The sequence below is a fragment of the Mustela lutreola genome, chromosome 2 (genome assembly GCF_030435805.1).
Source record: "Mustela lutreola isolate mMusLut2 chromosome 2, mMusLut2.pri, whole genome shotgun sequence".
Lineage (NCBI taxonomy): Eukaryota > Metazoa > Chordata > Mammalia > Carnivora > Mustelidae > Mustela > Mustela lutreola.
This window is the reverse complement of record NC_081291.1, coordinates 159,327,505-159,350,580: the sequence shown is the minus strand read 5'-3', so window position 1 is coordinate 159,350,580 and position 23,076 is coordinate 159,327,505. Positions and strand designations below refer to the sequence as shown.

Here is a 23,076-nt window from a genome sequence, read left to right as displayed (position 1 = left end):
AGGCAAAACGCTAATGGTTTTTTCTCAGACAGTGTGTTTTCCTCACAGACTTTCTGAAGCTTGTATTGGTTAGTAGACAAGGTCTGGCCTCTGCTTCCAGGGAGGAAAAGCTGACCTGGGCACTGCCCCTCTGCCCACCACCCTGGAAGTTCAATCCAGAATCCTGAGGGTGACAAGTCAGCGTGGTAAAGAAACCAGAAGGCTGGGGAGGGCCTCACAAGATGGACATGAGTATTGAAGTGTGGAGTCCAGGGTAATGGAATGATCCTGCATAGAGACAGAGAGAAATGGATCCAGGTTTGGAAGCGCAAGGGCAGAAGGGAAGGACAGAGATGTAGGAAAGCCAAGAGAGTACTTATGCTGGGCCAGGGAGGGAAGCTGGGATAGAAGACAAAGCTGGTGACAATTCGCTGTATTCAGGCCATCTGCAAATGGGGAAGCTACACCCTGAGGCCGAGCATAAAAGATGAATGCCATCCACTTCAGTCATTTGCTCTGGCCAGCCCTGCTACCTTCAGCCAGATAAATCTGCTAGCAGAGGGTGTGTGGGTGACGAATAGGTGTCCAGCTCAGAGCAGAAGCTTCCAAGGGCCAAGCTTCAGCTTTAATCTTTAGGAAGCTGATGAAAACCAGAAGCCCTTCCTTATAGAAACACACACACACACACACATCGTGTATGCGTTTTCTCTGGGCATTCACACTGATGCCAAGTTCAGACCCTGCTGTTGATCGTGCCAGCTGCACACAGGCCTGATGTGAAGGGTCAGTTTCCCCCTGCTTCTTTGACCACTCTCCTGCTGCCTGGTGAGAACACTCAAGCATGGCTCAAAGTTGCTGGTGGCCAACTTGGCCAGCACAATGACTGCCATGCCAACCCTCAGCTCTCCCCTGGGAACCAGATAGCATTATCTTCCTGGCCGGATTAGAGGCAGAAGAGCATCCCTCCCTCACTGGTATGCTGAAAATAGTACAGTTTGGGGGGATCTTCTTTTTTGACCGGTGAACGTGAAGGCCTTTTGCTTGCAACAATGTAATGAAAACCCCATCATTTTGTCACCTGCAGTTGGAAGGCTGCTGGTGAGGCACTGTGAGGCCGGAGCACGTCCACCAGCATTCCTTACCTTCTCCATCCTCAGCCCAGCACCTGGGCTCTTCCCACATGGCTTGGAAATTCTGAGGCCGGGAGACCAGGGACCAGTAAGAGCACGTTACCGGAAAAGCTGTCTTCTGCCTCCATTTGCGTCAACTGTCTCCTCTGTGAAGGGTGAAGGACGTTCTTTTTTTTTTTTTTTTTTTTTTTTTAAGATTTTATTTATTTATTTGACAGAGAGAGCTCACAAGTAGACAGAGAGGGAGGCAGAGAGAAAGGGGGAAAAACAGGCTCCCCATTGAGCAGAGAGCCCGATGTGGGGCTTGATCCCAAGACCCTGGGATCATGACCTGAGCCGAAGGCAGAGGCTTTAACCCACTGAGCCACCCAGGTACCCCATGGCTGAGGACATTCTCACCCTTCTGAGCAACTCTGTCATTTTATTTGATCTCTGGGAAAAGATGATATTGTCTGACCCAGTGGTTTGCCATGATGGTGGCACATTCGAAGCACCTGAGGAGCTAAAAAAAAAAAAAAAAAAAGGCAATGTGAGGGTTTGCCCAAGTCCCATCTCAGAAGAATTAAATCAGAATGTCTTGTTGTCCAGGCAGGCATGAGTATGTTTTAAAAGCTTCCTAAATGATTCCATTGCGCAGGCAGAGTTGGGAACCACTGCTGGCAGTGTAGGGTTTTATGGGCCATTTTCTTCCTGGATAAAGAATCTTAACTATTCAGAATGTATCCTCTGAATGTTTGATAAGAATTGTGAGCCTTTTTATGACTGAGGCTTTTTTTTCTAGTTTTTATCAGATTGAAAAGGAAGAAAAAAAATATATATATATATATAAAATTTCTGAGGCTAAATAATTCTCTCTGTTTATTGGTATATTTAACAAATGAGGCATAGGGGAGGTACCATGGGAGAGAAACATGCACCCCAGACTCGAGAAATATACAGTCTAGGAGATGTGAACAAACTTTCAGAAACCAGTAACTCAATGAAGCTCTGAGATTACCTGTCATAACTAAAGGAGGAGCTGTGAAAGCTACTATCTACGATCAAATAGATAAGATACCCAAACATAAATGGGAACAAAGTCTTTCTGTTCAAGGCAGGATTTAATACTGCCTGGAGAACCACAAAAGGTACGCTCTTTGGCTTAGGCCTTTCTTCCCCAGCATCTCAGCGGGCACATCCTTGTCAAACCCTTCCTACCTCATTCTTCGTTCTTTAGGTCTCAGCTCCTTCTGGAAACCTTCCCTGACCTCCCACGTCGGGTGCCTCTGCAGGGTACTCCCATTAGGAGTTCTGGAAGCTTACTGTCCGGCATTGAATTCCAACTTTGCCTGGTATAAGTTACTTACCCCCCTGGGCCTCAGTTTCCTCATTTGTGAAATGGTGATAAGAGGACTGATATGAGGATAACCGAGTTCATACAGGCAGAGCACTTGGCAGAGGACATGCATATGGAAAGCTATGAATATAGCTATTATTGTCATAAAATCCTGGACTTGCCCTAGTATAATGACCTGCCATCCGTGACTGAATGAGCAAGGGCTCCAATGAGATGTAAATGATAGGGTCAGTTGGGTTGTCAGTCACAAAGGGAGACTGGAGGCAGACTGATTGCCCTATTGAATGAAGAGGCCATTTCCTGCAGGGATTTCCCAGAGCCATGGGAGAGTAGACCCTTGGGGCATAGTGTGGAAGAGCAACATGTCAACCTGAGTCCAAAGGGCCCTCAGAAAGCTCTGAGAAAGGTGCCCCGCCGCTCCTGTAACGAAAGGGAACTGAAAGAGAAATCAGGTCCTGGAGGTTGAGCTTGTGGGGACAGAACAACAACCTCACAGGCTTGAGTTTCGAGGGACATCCCCATATCTGGGTCCCAGAATTGAACAGGAAGAACCCAAGCAGGAGAATTAAGGCCTTAAGCCAGAAGCAAACTGAAAACACAAAGTCTGACGGTCACTTACTCTGCATCGTCTGGACATGGCAAACAACCCTCATAGAGAATAGAAACAGCTACTTCCACTTACCCACAGCCCTCCCTCCTGCCACTCTCCAGACCTGTGCCAACAGCCCCTTGACCACAGGCACGGCCTCACCCTTCCACTTCCCTTACCCACCCCCACAGGCGGCCACTCAGATGCCTTCCAGCCTCAGGAGGCTCGGGCGTTGGCCCTGCTGAGGAAGCCCACTCCCTCTCACCGGCCATTCCCTGGAGCCAAGTGAACCATCTGCTATGGGGTAGGGGGGAGCTGGAGGCCTCGCCTTGTGCTGGGGCAGAGGGGAACGTGATGAAAGCGGGAGCACCCTTTTCCATAGCCAATGCTGTAAGTGGGGAATAAGCTCCCTGTTCCATTGGAGCTGTAGATTTTGCTGCATCCTTTTTACCCCACCCCACCCCCACTCCCTCAGGCATCTGTAGGCTAACTGGAAAACTTTTCTGTGGGAGTGGGGAGGAGGGGAGAACGCAGTCTGAATTCCAGAAGCTGATTGACCTAGGCTGTCCTGAAACCCTTGCTGGGGACTGTTTGTTCCTGGGTATCACCTCACTGGAGAGTTTCCTGGGATTTTGTGGCAGCGTGGCTGGCTGTGTGTGGGAGAAGCAGGTGGGCTGAAAGACCCAGGACTTAGTCTGAGGATAAGAAATGTGCCCCCCCCAACTCTTTTTCCATTAGATATTGTAGCTAAATATATTTGACAGAAGCGACAGACCCTTCTAATTGGGGTGACCTGGTGCTCATTTCCTCCAGAACAGACTGATCAGGGTGAGCTATCCACCCCTACTGGCCTCTAGGTTTCAGAATTCCACTGTCCCCTCTGTGGTGCCTTCACACAGGTCTGGAGGACCAGGAACGTGGAGCTACTTGTTTTCTTATTGTTTTGTTTTTCACTCATAACTTGTCTTGAATTTAAGCCAATGTAGCTTTTTCCCACTTACTCCCACCCTTCAGATGACTTTTCTTTTTGCTTATGTGTGCATGTCCCACCCAATTTTCTGAGCTATCTCTGTGCCCCTGTACAAAGGCAGCTCTTGAGTTTAAGTGGTCTTAATGCTCCTCCCTGGCAGGGCTGGCCTCAGGTCCTTATTTCCGTGGGGCCAGGAGTCTGGAGCCTGTCCCTGTAACCCTCCCCTCCAGGATGCAGTTTTAGGTAAGGTTTAGAATAAAGAGCATGCAGAGGAAAGATGCGACTGTGATTCAGAGAAGAGCAGATACTGGTATTAGATTTTTTTCTAAGAGCAACTTCTAATGGAGAAAGATGAGAGCATGATGCTGCTGGTAGCTGAAGGAGGAAGGAGGAAAAGTAGGTGGTCTTGGAAAAAGAGAAGGGACCCAGAAATGAAGGCTGAGCCCCAGGTCAGACTTGCTTGTTGTTTTTATTAGTAGTTAGAGTTAATGTCTGCATGGATTGCTTACTATGTGCCAGTCCCTTTATCCATACAAAGTCATATTTTTAACATCTGTAAGAATCAGGCATTTTTTATCCCCACTTTATAGAGGAGGAAACTTGATGAAAGAGGTTAAATACATTACAAAGATTTTGGAGATGGGAACGGCAGGATTTAAATCCAGATCTACCTGACTCCCAAGGCCACGGTCCTGAGCACAAACACAATCTCCCAGAGTAGCACAGTTTACAATTTGGCATTTACATTAGTTTTGTAAAAATAAAACAAAATAAAACAAAACAAAACAACACAAACCCATAACCCTGCAAAAAAAAAAAAAAAATAGCCTTTTCTCCCTTTGCTTTGTTCTTCCCCCAGCCATTAGATCATTAATGATAATAACAAAGGACATTTGCATGGCACTTTCCCCTGTGCGAGGCGCTTTTCACACAAGTCTGTTCTAAACCTGCCAGCTTTCAAGACCAACCAGACCCCACCTTTTCCTCCCAGGCCCCTCCCTGCCCACAGCAGCCACAATCCTCTTTCTTCTCAGGAATGCCCATTGCATTAGAGTCCCAGACACCCAGTTTGATCTTCATTTCCCTTACTATCCTATTTTCTAACTGGCATGTCGGTGGTGAGCTCTGCTGAAGGCGGCTGGCAGTCAGCAGCTCAGGCACATTTGGTCGTGCAAAGTGCCTCTCGGGGTGAGCCCCATGGCCAGCACACAGTACTTGGTTGATTGACCCTATTTCCTCCTAAGGAAGTCAGTGTTCGAGCCCTTCTAGGAAGCTCAGGACCAGAGACACTCTGATGGGCTGCTGCAGTGTCAGGAATCCAAGATTGTTTAAGGTTCCCCTTGGGGGCTCCTAGCTACTCCAAGATAGAAACTGACCCAGACTTTGCACAGGACGCCCCAGAAACACTGCCTTTTCCTAGTGCCTCACCAGTCACTCCTTGATATGAACCACATTCTTGGCGGGGCCCCAGAACCAACTGAGTTTCTGGGATGGAGTCTCAGGCACTCTTTGTTCTAGTTCAAGCTTGGCTGATGCATACCAGGCCCTAGGACCCCGCCCATAGCCTGATGCTGCCCCAGAATGCCTTTGGGGACCCCATCCCCACCTCCCCCAGAGAGAGAGGGATGAATGTCACCCCCTCTCCCAAAGCAACATATCCCAGCTCTTACTGTTAAAGACACCAGAAAATAATTTGGCATATAAAATAGGATTCTGGCAAACTATAAATAAATCTATAGCTTTCGTGACAGGCAATTGAGCTAATTTGTGCAATTATGCATATTTCTTTCCCTGGATCTTTTCATGTTTTTATTCAGAAACCATCTTGTGTGGGTTTTTTTTTTTTTTTTTTCCATTTCAACGCAACAAGTATTTAACTAATGTGCAAGACACTCTCGGATTTACAAAGATGCTCTCAAGTTGCTCTCAGCCCGGTGAGGTCATGGGAGGGGAGGATAGCTAAGAGAAGTACCAAGAATGAAATTTATCATGGAGTAGCAAGGACTCCATGATAAATATCATCTGACCATGAGGAATGGCAGAGATGGGGGGAGATGGGATGCTTGGTGTCTACAGACAGGAAACAACATGGTCTTGCCTGATACTTGTAATTGATCATGCCTACTTGCACCCTGAGGGAGAGACGCTGAAATTCTGGGAAAAGGAGTTGAGAGGGACTTCTTGTGACCTGGCTTGAGGGTGGGGGCTGTCTTCAGTGGCAGGAGAGTGAAACTATCCTCAGGAGAAGACAGAGTAGCTGATGGTACCAAGAGTGGTGACTGGGTTAGCTGCTATTGGTGCCCTGCCTAAGGGCAGGACAACGAGGGAGACTGGTAAAAGAGAAAAAACTTTTTAATGATGTTAAGTGACCCTCCTAATTATGTGTCTTGATTTAATCTACCAGTATGGCATTGGTGGGCAACCCCATTCTTTATATGAAGACCAACTCAGGTTAAGTAACTTGCCTAACTAACATCACCCAGCCAGGAGGTAGAGGAACCAGGACCCAAAGCCTGTCTGTCCAATATTAAATTCCCATTCCACAGCTTTGTGTCCCCTGGACCCAAACAGGTCAGCTGGCAGTAAATCAGGCTCTGAGATGCAGAGCTCCATTTTACCATGCATTGCCAAGGTGATAAGTTCAGCAGGATTTAGCTAGACTTTTAATAAAACTTTTGGCAATGGAGCTCTCATCCCCAGTTTTTCAAAGTAAAACATTTAGGTTCCAAATGGCAGGTTTCTAAACAGAGAGCATGCGCTGTTACCATAAGTAGTCCCTTCCACCACTTCTTTCCCATCTGTTTCCTGCATGCAGAGCATTATTGGGAAACAATGATGTCAGCTCTTCCATATAAATCTACACCTCCCTGCTTGCCCCTCCCCTAGAATGCATATTTTTGTTCCTCTTTCTGGCTTTTGTCTTGCTGTTCTGTTCCTTAAGGACTCACGCTTTTGGCGTCAATTGTTGGCTTTCTTTTTTTTTTTTAATATGTTTTAGCTATTTAAGCTTATTGTGGCCTTCAAAGTGCACATGCTTTTTTGGGTCCATATTTGGAAAATCTTTTGTTTGGCTAATAGCTAGAACATGGGCCTGATGTTAATGGGGGAGGAGCCATTTTGCTTTATGGAAAAGCAAAGCTAGATGCAGGGCTCTGAATGGGCTCAGAACTGAGGACACAGGGTGCCTGGGTGGCTCAGTCGGTTAGGTGTCTGCCTTTGGCTTGGGTCATGATCCCAGGGTGCTGGGATTGAGCCCTGCATTGGGGGTGGGGGTGGGGGGTCCCTGGTCAGCGGGGAGCTTGCTTCTCCCTCTGCCTCTGCCCCTAATTCATGCTTGCTTGCTCTCTCTCTCTAGTGTTCTCTCTCTCTCTCTTTCTCTCTCAAATAAGTAATATCTTTAAAAAGAAAAAGGACCGAGGACACAAACGCTACTTGGGGGCCCTTTGGGGTGCATTAAAGCAGTTTGGACCCTGGGCACAGAACCCTGAAGGTCAGGAAAATATACTCATGGAGTAATCTGTTTTTTTTCTCACCCCAAGCCTGATTTTCAAATGGGACATGGTTTCTTCAGTTCCTCTTTTTCTACTGCCCCTAATGACAATTTGGTTTCAGAAAGGAAAAGCAGGTGGAAGGAGGGGTTGGTTAGGCCTTAGGGGGGTAGGGGATGGGGGACATTACTTTTGAAATCTGGGTCTAAGAATTCTGGCCCTCTCTTTTTAAGCCTCTGGCAGTGGTACTCAAACTCTACTGGGCATAAGAATGACTAAAATTGCAACTTTTACTTTTAAAATTGAACTTAAAATTAAATTTCAAAATGTAAAAAAGCATTAGTTAAATATAGTATACTTTAGTACATTATAAGGAATATTAGAAATACTCCTTAAATTCCCTTTCAGACTCCTCGAAACGAAATGGACATGTAGTAAGAATTTCCAATAGGGGCTCTTGCCTAGGTCGGAGTCCCTGGGTCTGTGGAGAGCATGAGATTTCACTGAATGAGTTCTAGCCTCTCTAGGGCTGAGAGCTGTAAAGAGCCACTGCATTCTGAGGTCGGTCCCTCAGAGATTCTGCTTTTGTAAGTCTGAGATGGAGTCTCGGAATCCACATTTTTAAAGATGAGCTCCAGGTGATCTTGATCTCTTTCGTCTACTGATCTCATTTTCAGAAACATTGACTTGGCCCACAGAAAGAAGCAGCTGAATGAAACCACATGATTTTTATTTTCTTCATTACATTTTACATATTGCTCAAATTCTCAACAGTAAACATGTATTTTTACTACTTAAATTGGGGGGAGGGTGGGAATCTTTAAAAATTATAATGGGGGGGCGCCTGGGTGGCTCAGTGGATTAAAGCCTTTGCTTTCGGCTCAGGTCGTGATCCCAGGGTCCTGGGATCGAGCCCCGCATCGGGCTCTATGCTCGGCAGGGAGCCTGCTTCCTCCTCTCTCTCTGCCTGCCTCTCTCCCTACTTGTGATCTCTGTCAAATAAATAAATAAAATCTAAAAAAAAAAAAAAAATTATAATGGGAATGGGATAGTCCTGATTCTTTCAACTATTCATAAAGCCTTTTTGTTTTAATCCTTATGACAAAAAAAATCTTCCTAAGTCCTGTTTGTTTGCTTTCCTGTCTTCATGGTTGCCGTTTAGTAAAATCAATTAACTTCTTTTCTGAGAGGCAGTGGGATGTGGTGGTTAGCATGTGGCTTTTTTGCTGATAATTTGACTTGGTTCAGATTTCTGCTCTCCCGCATGCTAGCTCTCCACATGCTAGCTCCACAAGCTGCCAGATCTCTCTGTGCTTCTGTTTCCTCATCTGTGAAGTAGGGATTGTGGTATTATTGTGCAGGGTTATCATGAGGACCAAATGAACTATTGCATGGCCTGGAATTTAATAAACCTATGGCTAGTATTTCCTTGGTGACTGGAAGTCTTTCCCTGTCTCGGCCTCATTGCTCAGAATGTGGTTCCTGAGTAATGCTACAGATATGGAAAGTTAAGGGAGCTGAGAACAAATACTATTCTGAGGCTCCCACCTATCTCTAGGGGCTTCCTCTTTGAAAAAAACAAATTTTTAATATACCTCCAATTATTTAATTTCTTTGGTTGAATGCATAAAAATGCTAAGTCTTCAGACTTTTTAAAAAAGATTTTATTTATTTGAGAGAGAGAGTGAGAGAGAGCATGAGAAGGGCGAAGGTCAGAGGGAGAAGCTGACTCCCCATGGAGCTGGGAGCCCAAATCGGGACTCCATCCCAGGACTCCGGGATCATGACTGAGCTGAAGGCAGTTGCCCAACCGAGCCACCCACATGCCCCAATCTTCAGACTTTTATTTGTTGATAAATATTTCTGGGGTGGGACAGTGGCAAACTTCCTAAAATTTACATTTCTTTACTAATCAGAAAAAGTAACCTAAAAACAAAATCAAAAGGGAGGAAAACGAGAGTTATGGTACAAGGCTATAATCATAGTGACAGCCATTCAGTCTTCTAGTTTCCATTTGTATTTCAGGAGGGCTATAAATCTGGAAAATGAGCCTGTTTTCATCATTGATGGAACCACGGAAGGCGTGAGTTTTAGCTGGCCCAGATGCTGTTTCCCATCTGCCTATTTCTTTGCTCTATAACCACGGTTTGACAGTTGACTGAATCTAGTAGATCTGGCTCAATCGTAGGTTGTACAAACAGAATCTCAGGTTGTAAAACGTACATATCCCCCCCTGCACTCCTCGTGGGTTGAATCAAATATGGAGTCTGTTTTCATTTCTCGGTGCTGTATTTGAAGATGGAAGCTTGGCCACAAAATATGTTTAGGAAGGTGATTGGGTGGTGAATTGTAGACTTTCATTACTTCTCACTTTCCATGGTTATTGTCCTAGTTTCCTAAATTGTCTCTCCCCTGTGTAGAAAGAAAAGCTGCTCCTTGAAGACTGGGGCCATGCCCTGTTTGTCTGTGTGCTCAATGTCTGCAGGGCTGGTTCTTTTCTGGAGGCTCTCAGAGAGAATCCATTTTCTTGCCTTTTCCAGCTTCTACAGGCTGTTTTCCTTCTTCAGTTTGTGGCCCCTCATCACATGTCTCTGATTTCCTGCCTCTTTCTTATAAAGACCCTGTGGTTACATCAGATAATTCAAGGTAATCTCATCTTGAGATCCCTAGATTGATCACATCTGCAAAAATCCTTCTAGACATATGATACAACATTCACAGGTTCTAGAATAAGGACCTGGACTTCTTTGGAGTGACATGACTCAACCTACCACAATCTGTTTTCCCCACATTGGCTCAGTAGATATTAATAATGTGAATGGAGGGAATAAGGTGGTGATTCTGTGAGGGGAGGAAGAGAAGGATATCAGCATTTTAAGCACTTACCGTAAACCAGGCCCTGGGTTAGCTGGGACACAGAGATGAAGACGTATTGTCTGTCCCTGTGGGATCTCACAGTCTCATGCAAGAGATGAGCACACTCTCAACTGACTCTCACACAAACCACAACAGGAGGTGGATGACAGTAATTCTGACTCAGAGGAGCTGGGTCTTCTAAGATGAGTGGAATCTGAGAGGCCTCTGCCTGAGAGAAAGATGTTCCAGACAGAGGGAAGAATCCAAGCCAAGGCTTTGGGTGTAGAACAATATGGCAGGACCAACATTCTCAAAAGAAGAGCAAAGAGAATGAGGGTGAAGCATGAGCCACCCACCTGCCTGGGCTAGGGTTATAAGAACAGATGGCTTATGAAATGACCGTTATAATTCTTCCACAGAAGAAAAGAGCAGTTGACACAAGTGTGCCAGTTCAAATTCCAATTCAATAAAGGAAGAATCTTGAGCCAACTTTAAAGCTTCTGTGTCCTTTTTGCTGTTTCTGTTGTTGCTGGTAAGAAAAAAATTGGACCCCAGGCTAGGACTAAACTTCCTCCAGGGGGGAGGAAAAATGAAGTGCCCCAAGCAGTTATAACCCAGAGTTTTGGTTTATTCCATCTATTTATAATCTTAGGAAATTTCACTTTTCTCTGTCTTGTGGATGAAAACCAGAGCGATGTTTAATATTTCAAATCCAAGTTTTATTTGAGTTGAAAAATTTTGTAATGTTTCTTCCCACCTACCTCCTGACCACACTTCTACTCCCTCCCATCTCTTTTTCTTCGGAGGTTCTCTTCACCTCCTCTTTGTCATTCCTCCAGTTTAAGAAACCATGGAGTAGTTATCAGATCCATTGTTCTTGTCAGTTTTAGTCCCAGGTGCCATTTTGAGCTTGGCGCAGTATGATCCCACTGTGCTATAGGATGGCCGTCCCCGCCTCAGAGAAGTGCCCTCCCCACCCTGAGAGGTCTCCGTCTCTGAGGAGACCTTGGGGTCCCTTGGAGGTGGGCCTCCCTGTCTAGTGCCTGCCTTGCCTCTGCCAGATTCCACAACTCCAAGAACTAAAAATACTTCAGCCTCTGCCTTTCCTTCTGGCAGGCGCTCAAACCGGTTTTGTCCCTTGTGACTGAAAAAGCAGAGGACCAGAAGGAAACAAGACTAGCTCGATGGTCAGCCACTACCTGAGGGGTTCCCTCCCAGAGGTGCATTCGCTCCCATTCCGGATGGCGGTGGTCTCCATTACCCTCTCACCAGAATAGCCCCTTGGGCTGTTCTCTGCTCTCCCTTGACTCCTAAGTGGAATTGGCAGGAGTCAAGAAAAAATACAGGATGTGATTTTCATGAGGCATAAACACCTGCCACAGTTGCAAGTCATCGTCTTCTCTTGTAAAATTATAAAAGCAATTGTAAAAAAGAAAGAAAAAGAAAAAGAAATTCAAACAGTATGGAGACTTAGTACAGAGTCCCTTCTCACACACTTGCAGTCCCATGTGTGAGTCAGGGCTGGATTCAACCAGACTAGTTCCGTATAGCGAAATTTTCTGAGGGAAATGGGTTCTGTCTGCACTGTCGGATTTGTCAACCACTGGCCACATGTGGCTGGTAGCTTTAGAATGTGGCTAGAGCCACGGAGGAACTGAATGCTACATTTTAATTAATTTAAATTTACATAGCCATATGTGGTCAATGGCTACTGAATTGAATGGCACAGAGAACTTTCTCTGTGTATATGCTAAAAAACATATGCATAGAATGAGTTGCTTTGTTTCTTATTCCCCACAAAGTTACAACATGTATATGTTTTGAGATAGGCTGTTTTAAATAACAGAAGATCTTGGAGAGCTACCCATTTTTGTAATTATATATAGCTCAGTCTCACTCTTCTTTATCACTGCAGAGGATTCTGCTGAATGGATGAGTTGTTAAGTATAATTTTATTTTTTTAATTGGGTGTGTGTCACATTCCTGTGTTTCCCAGTGTAAAAGACTCTAATGGATGTAGTAAAAAATGTCCCTCCCATCCCTGTCCTTAGCCTCCCTGTTCTTCATCCCGGAAGGAAGTAGTGTTAATTTTTTGGAAATATTTCTGTAGATATCCCATGCTTATATACAAGCAAATACACATATACTTTTTATACAAGACCATAATTTATTTTTTTTAAGATTTTGTTTATTTATTTGACAGACAGAGATCACAAGTAGGCAGAGAGGCAGGCAGAGAGAGAGAGAGAGGAGGAAGCAGGCTCTCTGCTGAGCAGAGATCCCGATGCGGGGCTCAATTCCAGGATGCTGGGATCTTGACCTGAGCCGAAGGCAGAGGCTTTAACCCACTGAGCCACCCAGGTGCCCCAAGATCGTAATTTATTTAACCATTTCTTTCCCTTTTTACAAGTTCCTATAAGGCTTCTCTTTTTGTCTAAATACTGATCAATTAGTAATTATCGAATATGGTATGTGAGTCATCATCATTTTCATTGATAATTGTTGTTATTTATAACTTACTGAATATTAATATGGCTTCCCTTTGCTTATAATGAGGGTAGAATTTTCTAGTCCACATGCTTCTAGTTATACTTTAATATACTAAAAGTATACTATATTATATATATACTAAAGTATACTATATTATACTTTAATATACATAACTAGTTATACTAACTATGCTTCTAGTTATAACTTCTAGTTATACTGGGCTGGTCAATACTAGCTGGTCAGTCTATGTTCTGTCAGCTGGAGTCCAGGCCCTGGGTTAAGGCTGATGCTGGGGGCAGGGACTAGTAGGAAGCTCTTTGGCCCACACGCTGGCATATCACAGTGCTCTGGTCATCTGAACCACGTTAGCACAGGCACAGAGACCCAGGAAGTGGCAACAACAGGGAAACAGGTGGCAGCCTACATAGGAATGTATCCTGAAGCTGAGCGTCCATATTTTTGCGAAAACTATAGCCAGAGTATATCTTACAGTAGGATTGGAAAAGAGAATGTCTGATAAGAACCTTTCACTGGTATCACTCTCTATACACTTGAATGGCTTCCCATTACCCTTAAGACAAACATTGGCTCCATAAATACCCATAGGGTTTACCAGTTGTCATCCCCAGAGACCTGCCTAACTCCTCCTATCTCTCTTTAGCTTCACCCAGGGTCTTGCCAACTCCAGCCCATAATTTGGGTCTTAGCGTGCATGTCTCATCCTCCAAGATGCCTTCCCTGATCCCTCTGAGGAGGGATCGGGTGCTCCCATGCTACGCTGCGCTGCCCAGTACTGCTCTTATCACACTGAATGCCCCATCCTCACATCCACCCTATCCCTGCCTCATTCTAGACTCTCGATGACTCTGGGTCAACTCTGTGAGATCAGGAGCCATGTCTCCTGGCTCACCACTTTATCACTGATGCCCAGCATAATGCTGACAAATACGTGTTAAATGAGTAGATGGAGCCAGGGAAGGACAATGCTTGCTGTCGTGGGTCCTAGTAGTGGTGGGGTGGGGATGGAGGAGTGCGTCTGTGTGAGCATTTTGCCCATATGTGTGCATCTGTCATGTGACTAGGTATCCAACATGGAGAGTAGAGGTGGGGGAATCCACTGGTGCAGCATGGGGTGGCTTCTTCATTCTGCAAATAATTGTCTGCTGGTCATAGGCAAATCATCACACTCTCTGAATCTCAATTTCCCCATCAAAGAGGGGAATGAGACTTGCATGAGAAGATATAGGCCAAAGAGCTTTTAAAACGGGAAATGAGTATCAGTATTTACGAATACCATAATTATCCTGCAGTTTAGGCACTCATGCTCAGAAAAGACCGAGCTGCCCCAAAAGCTGTGTTTGCTGATATGCTGTGAGTTTGATGCCTCCTTGTAGACATCACCTACTGCCATGTTGGAAGGAAACCAGGAGTACAGTTTTCCTTGGAATAACGCTGCCCCCGATCATTGGGCTTCCCCAGCCCTGCTAGCTCAGGCATCGGCTACCAACAAGGGTTCTTCCAGGCCTGTAAGTAACTCATGCCGGTGCACAGCTGGGGCTCCCCTTCCATTCCATGCCCGGGTCATCCTGTGCCAAGGCAACCACGGAGATCAATGAGCTAGGCTAATGTGTCATTTAGAGCTGAAGGAATCTCAGGAAATTGTTGCCCAAACTTCTGGTTTCATACATGGAGAAACCTGGGGCCCTGGACAAGACAGTAATTTGCCTGAGAAAATGCAGCTGGCCAGTGGTATTTCTGGCTACCTGTTGGTATTAGCCAGAGAGAACAGGTCAGTGCATTTCTCAGAACTATCCAGCATCAGGAATCCCTGAAAGAGAAGAGGCTCAGATGATAATGGCCTTTAAGAGGGAAGGAGGACTCAGAAGAGACTACCTCACAGCCTGAGAAAAAATATCCTGTATTACATATCTGGTTAAAAGGAGGACATATATTTGCTTTCATAGAAAGATGTCCAACTCTATCTATAGATATTTGATATCTAATATCAAAACATATACCATATAATTCTATTTTTGTAACTATATACATAAGAAAAAGTCTGGGGGAATACACTCAAAACATTAACAATAGCTTTTTTCTGGATGGGTGCTTTTCTCTTTCTTCCGCATGCTTTGCTGTGTTGCTGGGTTTTTTGAATGATTTGGGGTTTTTAAATAATGTACATGTATCATGTGTATACTTTGGAAAAACAATAAGGCATTTTCATTATGTAAAAGTGTAAAGATTCCCTAAATTATTGCAACTTTCTTTACTCTGATTTTGTTTTTATCAACAACTTTTCTTTTTTTAAAGATTTTATTTATTTGACAGACAAATCACAAGTAGGCAGAGAGGCAAGCAGAAAGACAGGAAAGGAAGCAGGCTCCCTGTTGAGCAGAGAGACCCATGTGGGGCTCAAGCCCAAGACCCTGAGACCATGACCTTAGCTGAAGGCAGAGGCTTTAACCCACTGAATCACCCAGACGCCCCTATCAACACTTATCCTCCTAAGGATGTGCCCATCTATACAGAGGCTAGACCCAATGTGAATTCTTATTAAAAAAAAAAAAAAAAAAAAGACAAAATTGCCATTAGATGTCACAAAGTCATTCCCACAGAACTTGGTTGCAAAGAATGAATCACTCTCAGATGAACTTGCCAAATTCAGGTTCTGATTCTGCTGAGGAGAAGACAAAGAGCCTGGTCTGCGATGACTCCACGAAGGCCCAGCTTCCCCCATATACACACACCTTGAGGACCTCCTTAACATATCAGCTGGACTCACAGTCCTTATGGCCACTGCTTGGGGTTCAGGGTAGAGCGGTCTTGGAAGCCTTTGGTAACGCATCCTTGAATCTCCAACATAGGGAGAGAGAACTTCGGTTTGAGGTTATGCAAAAATATGGCTGGGTGACCACTTTGGTCACCTGCCGAATTTTGCAAGAGACTTTTGCACCAAACCGTCAGATAGTGTGAGACAAATATTTTGGGGTTTAAAAGTAAAGTCCAAGTTAATAGAAGGACAGAGAACCTGCCAAGTTTGCAGAGGTTGGTGGAGAGTATCAAACCCTTACATGGTGCCTTACCAAGTGTTTTTACCAAATCCTCTCCTTTGTCCTTCCTAATCCTGTAAGTGAGATAGAACAGGTTATTACTACACCTGCTGTGTAATGAGGACACTGATGGTCCCCAAGGACACAGAACACCAAATCCATGGCCTTTACTAGGACACAAGACTTATATAGCTAGCATGCATGCATAAAGCTCTGGATTAGGAATCAGAAGACATATGTATTTGTCATGTGACTTTGGGAGTCCCTTCATTTTTCTAAGCCTTAGCTTCCTCCTCTGTAGAATGGGGATAATAACCTCTGTCCAGCTTGCTTTATGGGGTGGGGATCTGACAAGATATTGGACACAAAAATAGTGTTCTCTGAACATAGTGAATTGCTAAAGGAGTAAAAAAGTATGACAGTTTCCCAGGGCAGGACTGAGAGATGTGTGTTTGTGAATAACTTTCTCTAAACAAAACCGTTATTTTAGAACTGGATAAACTTTATGCAGCCCCCAACAGTCCAACAGCCGCCAGGCAAGTTCCCTAGGAAGGCAAACTGTTCATTCTCATGCCCCCTATCCTGCTTCAGGTAGAATTTCAGCTTTGAAGAGAAGTAATAGAGTTTCCAGGAAAAAGAAGCATACCCTTTCTCTGAAACCCCCCAGGGCTGGAATGGGCTTGAGTTAGGGACTCTTCCTGAAATACATGCTTGGGATCCCATAGTTTAATCCTAAGAATTGGTCTTGCTTACTTATTTTGAGGGATATTTAAGTACAAATAAACTTAACATTTGTGGGGCATCTGGGTGGCTCAGTCACTCAAGCATCTGACTCTTGATTTTGGCTGGGATCATGATCTCAGGATTGTGGGACTGAGCCCTACATCAGGCTCTGTGTTGGGCATAGAACATGCTTGGGATTCATACTCTCCCTCTGCCCTCCCCACCACCCCCCAGAATAAATAAATAAATAAGTTAAAGTTTGTGCTATGCTTTTCCCATAAGAGGGACTACTACAGAGGGCTCTTGCGTGCCCCGCCCCCTGCCCCGCTTCAGCAGGGCACTCTTGGTTTCTTCAGTCCTATTTGTTTTATGTTTTGGGATAAAATGTATCTGGACAAAACATTTTATATTTAAAAAATTAAGTTTGAAAACCACTGCTGCTTAAATCTGCGAATCAGCAAAACTTTTTTTTTTTCTGTCTGAGGGTCACCCACCCAGCCAACTGTCTATCTCCTGTGCTCCCTCCTGACCTCACTAATAACCTCCTTTCTGAGATCTGTTGCCTGAGGTTTGCCCTGGAACCTTTCGTCTGGGCAGTCCAGGTGTCATGTGTGTTTTGTTTCGTTTGGTGACATTTCACAAAAGGCCTGCAGAGTACCCATGCAAATTCAGTTCTTTGGCAAAAAATGTCCAGCACCCATATGTAATGTACTGTTTTCTGTTTTATAGGATAGTGAGGTTTCCATTTTCAATGGGAACAGTATAGAAATAAGGCAGAGAGAGGGTGCCTAGGTGATTCAGTTGGTTAAGTGTCTGACTTCAGCTCAGGTCATGATCCTGGGTCCCAGGATCCAATTCCAGGTGGGGCTCCCTGCTCAGCGGGGCATCTGCTTGTCCCTCCCCCCTCCTCCTGCTCTTATTTTCTCTCTCTTTCTCCCAAATGAAGAAATAAAATCTTAAAAAAGAAAGAAAGAAAGAAAAAGAAAGCAAGCAAGCAGAGAGAGAGAGAGAGAGAGAGAGAGGACTGGCATTCATGCCACTTCTCTAGATTTCTATGGATAATTCTTAGCCTTCTTGCCATTGTGGGTATAGTTTCTTACATGAACACTAGCAACATTGAATAATTTCTGACACTAAAGGGGCATCCCCATTCATGTGGGAGGAAGGGGAAGAAAGAAGAAACAAGAGGGAAGAAGAAAGGAAGGGAGATCGGAAGGAAGAATGGAATTGGAAGGTGGTACAGAATTTTGGAAACAGCCAAGTGGAAGACTAGCCTTTGCTAATGATGTTCTGTATGATGGGGAGTAAGGAGCTTCAGTGTCCTTATCTGCAATAAGAGGGTAAAAATATTTACCATATAGACTCACAGGGACGCTGGGAGGATCAGCTGAAATAGTGACGAGGAAAGGGACTTTCAGATCTCCATTAAGAGGTCATTGTTCCCCCAGCTGAAGACTCTGTCATCATTTTTTTCACTGCTCTTTGAACAGATGGTTTGAGGGATTAGGATCTTTCCCTCTTTCAATTTAATTTTGGAGCTCTGAAACTAAACCCAGCTGTTTCTACAAAGTTTTCAAATGCTAGGCCTCAATGGTTTTTTTACTGGGTAAAACTCAGAATCTTTATAAATGATCTTTGCTAGAAGTCTCGAATAATATTCTTGTAAAAACAATAATTTAAAGATAGCACTAATGACAGAGAAGTTACAGTCTGAATTTTTTTTAAATATCATCTAATAATTTGAATTTTGCCATAAATGTAACTTTTCTGTTCTGCAGATGCAGGCCTGCTTGATCTTTCTGAACTTCCCATATTTAGAAAAATGAAAAGATATTTTACTTACTGATCAACTAATTTAATCTGGTTTCACTGAGCCCGAGAAATGATACCTCCTTTTCTTGGTTAACGTGGCATTTTTCCAAATGATATAGATTATTTACATATTTTACTTAGATTTCTTAAGACAACTAGATTTTTATTTTCGCAGAATGCTAATTGGATACTGTAGAATCTGTCTTCACTTATGATTATTTGTATTTTAAGTTGTTTAACTTAAAATAGATTTCAGATTTCTGTCTAATAACTAAAAAAAAAAAAACCCTAAGCTTTTAGTGAGTATGGAATGTAGTAATAATTCAATGAACAAATATTTCTGGGGAGAAAATTCAAGAAGTGGTAAAAAACAAGCTAAACTGCATTCCAGTATTGGATGGACATCCATCTCTTGGCCCAATGACCTGCCCTCCTTTTTTGAACATACAGGTCACATTACTCAAAAAAAAAAAAAGCCTTTTCAAAAATAAGCAGTGCCTCTGACCTAGTCTATCTTGGGACTCATTGTTAAAAATTCTTCCCTTCTGCTCCCTTCTTTTGGGCAATACTAAACAAACATTACCAACTGTGGAACAGATGTTCTAATGGGAGAAGTTTCCAGAGCTGGGCTCAAACACAACCCCAGCCAGAACAAGACACTGACCACAGAGATTAATCTTCTGGTATGGGTGGTAGGAGATAAAAGCACCTTCTGGATTTCATCACATATTTTTATAAAACAGTCTCTAGAGGGTTGTGGGTGTATTGTTGTTGTTTTTTGTTTTTTTTTTTTTTTTAAGAGCAAGTTCAGAAAATTCCTCCATTTTGTGACCCAAATGTCATCGAAATGCTTACATTCAGTCTTCGATAGTTTAAGCAAAGTAAACCAAAATGCTTTCTGTTCCTCTATTATAATTTTTAAATAACGTGATTTCTCTGCCACCTTCTTTGATTTTGATGGGAGGTATTGAGAATTCACTGCACATTGTAGCATAAGACACTTCAAGAAGATAACATTTCACTGCATTCCGTGAGTTACAGGGTATCTTACAGGATATGGAGCAGGATGGGCTCCCACCTTCCATCTAGGCACTGGTAGAAAGTTATATCCAACAACACACTGTGCTCTTTATTTCTTTATTTAATTAATAAGTATTTGTAGAAATCCTAACATTGTCTTAGTGCCCAAAACATCCCATCTCCTGGCTCTAGTACCCTTTAATTTTTTTAAAAAATATTTTATTCATTCATTTATTTATTTGTGGGAGGTGTGGGGGGAGAGAGAGAAAGAGAGAGAGAGAGCGCACACACAGGCAAAGGCAGAGAGAGAAGCAGGCTCCCTGCCCGAACAGGGAGCTTTTTGTATGTGGTTTGTTGACCATCCAGAGAATCCTGGATTTCAATCCCAGAACAAGAATTTTGCCTTCTACCATAACATAGGTTCTCAACATAGTTTATGTTCCATGTGTGATTTTCATACCCCATCTAGTATTAGATAGCTTGAAGAATACAGCAATATTCTTCATTCTACTAGGTCCTTACACAAGACTCGAAGTTGTCAAACCCAAGAAACCTGCTTTTGTTAATTGGTGCATATTTTCCTGCTGCTGCATAAGATCTCCAGAAACACACACATGTAAACATGTGGCTTTCTTGATTTTCTCCCCTTCCGTCCTCATGGAAAAGTTATGGGCCCCAAATAAGGGGCATTTCGTTGTTAGGTATTTTCTAACCCAAAATGAGCATAATTATCATCTACGTGGGTTGAGATACAAAATACCATACTGGTTTCAAACAATCTTGGGCAAAACATAAACAACTTAAGTTCATTCTGCATATCTAATCTTCATGATTAGAAAATATTCTTCTGATAAATACATTTATTGTAAATAAACTTTTCATGACATCATGACCCTACCTTTTAGTCCTTTACTTCCTTTCCTAAGTAATCATCGTTATAAATGTATTCTTTCCTTTGCTATTAAGAGTTCCATTCCAGGGGCGCCTGGGTGGCTCAGTGGGTTAAAGCCTCTGCCTTCGACTCAGTCATGATCCCAGGGTCCTGGGATCCGCATCGGGCTCTTTGCTCAGCAGGGAGCCTGCTTTCTCCTCTCTCTCTGCCTGCCTCTCTGCCTACTTATAATCTCTGTCTGTCAAATAAAATAAATAAAATCTTTAAAAAAAAAAAAAAGAGTTCCATTCCAATTTGGTCCCTTCTGCCCATGAATCCCCATGTCCTTGCCAATCAGGAATCAGCTGTGAGCTCGTCATTTCCTTTTTATGTATTCTAAAGCTCAGATTTTTGGCCCCTGCTTTGGCCCAGTGAAGCATGCTCTTCCCTTTTGGTGATATCTTGGATGTATATAAATTGCCCCATCCCTCTAACTTCCACATATCTTTTAAATCTTTTAAAGATTTTATTTATTTGACAGAGAGAGAGAAATCACAAGTAGGCAGAGAGGCAGGCAGAGAGAGGGGAGAAAGCAGGTTCCCTGTGGAGCAGAGAGCCCTACGTGGGGCTCGATCCCAGGACCCTGGGATCATGACCTGAGCCGAAGGCAGAGGCCTTAACCCACTGAGCCACCCGGGTGCCCCTGAAATAAATATTTTAACTAATAATACATGCTTATCCACATTGTAGAAAAAATGGGAAATATATAAGCATTTTAGGAAAAAAAAGATGTAATTTATTTTCAGGGTTTTTTCCTATGTATATTTTCCATGTGGTTGTGATTACATTGTGTGTATGTATGCATGTATGTGTGTGTGTGTATTTTTATATATATGCCTCTTATGTATTTCTTTAGAATAGATTCCCAGAGGGCCAGCTGGGTGGCTTAGTCGGTTTAGCCTTGGACTCTTAGTTTCAGGTCAGATCATGATCTCAGGGTCTTGAGATCAAGTCTTGCTTTGAGCTCCCTGCTCAGCAGAGAGTCTGCTTGAAGATTCTTTCCCTCTGCCCCTCCCCACTGTGCGCGCTCATTCTCTCTCAAATAAATAAATAAATCTTTAAAAAAAAAAAATGATGTCCAGAAGTATAGTGACTGGATTAAAAGGTGTATTATTAGGACTTTTTTGACTGGGAGTGAAGTAACTCAAAACTACATAGGAATAAAAAGGGAGTAGGGGTGCCTAGGTGGCTCGGTTGATTAAGCGATTACATGTCTGCCTTCAGCTCAGGTCCTGATCTCAGGGTCATGGGTTGAGCCCCACGTTGGGCTTCCTGCTCTTCAAGGAATCTGCTTCTCCCTCTCCCTCTGCCCTTGCCCTTGCTTGTGCACCGGCAGGCACGCACTTTCTCTCTAATAAGTAAAGAAAAAAAAAAAAAACTTAAAAAAAAAAAAGAATAAAAGGGAGTGGTGGTGATTAATTCATAATATAAGAAGAGGACCTTGGCACAGGGGCTTTGGGGGACTGGCTTTAGGGAGCTGGAACCTGAGACTGAAATTTTAACTTTCTGATTTTCCCCCTTGTTTCTGGAATGGGATAATAGCATTTATCTTACAAAGATAAATGAAAACGAAGATTATGCATTTAAAGTGCCTAATTTACAGAGACAACCTTGCACCACCTTCTATCTTTTTTTAGAGCCAAGATTTATATTTTGTCTTGCCTGGGGGTTGAGCTTTGCACTCCATTACCCCTCACGGCACCTTTTCTCAGGCACCTTTTCTCATTGTCGGCAGCTTGTGTTCAGATGTGGTTTGTCTGGATGTCCCCCTTGTGCTCTCCTGCAGCTTACCCCAGTGGTCAGCTCCCGGACCTCCCACCCACTGTCTCCGCTCAACCTTCTTCCTCCCCAGCCTCCCACCACAGGGCTGAGAGGCCAACGTTGAAAACAAAGGAATCTCTGATGGAGAACCGGCTAGTCTGGGAAGGACAGGCTGGAAGGGGAGGTGGGCGGAGGTTCTTGGGGAGCCCTCACTTTTGCAGTTCCCTCAAAGCCCTCTTGGCTCGGGTCCGGCCTTCTTCAGCCTGCATCTCTGTCATTTGCTTGCTGCCCTGGGTCCACGTCCGACCCTGCGCCTGGCTCCATGTGGGGCGCCGACGAGAACAGGACCCAGGTGGCGAGGTCCCGCGACACCCTGCCACTTCCGGCCTCCCACCCCTCCGCCCTCTGCCCCCCCACTTCCCAGCGGGGGGCCTGGGATCCTCCCAAAGGGGCCCCCGGCCCACCCACCCGAATGCGCACTGCCCGCGTGCAGTCCTCTAGGGGCGACATCTAAGGCTTTCATTAGGTCAAGGCCATGTTCCCTCCGATCCCTCTCAAAAGGAACCGAGGCGCTTGCTTCTGCTCCCTACGGCTCGGCTTCCTCCTGGGCCACTCCGCCCACGGGTTTCTGATCCCCATTTCAGCGTCTGGAACCCGACACCCTGCGGCTGCGGGAAAGCCCTGCGCCCCCGCGCGCCTCCCGCCGGCTTCCCGGAACGCCTCTACGGGTCTGAGTCACCCGGAGCCCGGCAGCGCCCCACCGTCCCCGCTCCCGCAGCGGTCTCGGGCCTGGGGAATCCCCAGGGGCCACCGAAGCGCTGGCTCCCGCAGCAGCTCGGGGTGCGAGGCACCCGGGGTAGGGCGGCATCTTCACCCTCCCGGGCCAAGGTGCAGACCCAGCCAGCCCTGAGCGAGAACGCGCGGAGGAGGGGCGCTCA

General features: G+C 44.6%; 1 protein-coding gene across 1 annotated transcript in view; it reads left to right on the top strand.

Annotated features, from left to right (window-relative positions):
- Positions 1 to 23,076, top strand: part of ARHGAP31 (Rho GTPase activating protein 31) — a 111,185-nt gene that overhangs the window by 2,389 nt on the left and 85,720 nt on the right. The gene's annotated exons all lie outside the window — the stretch shown is intronic.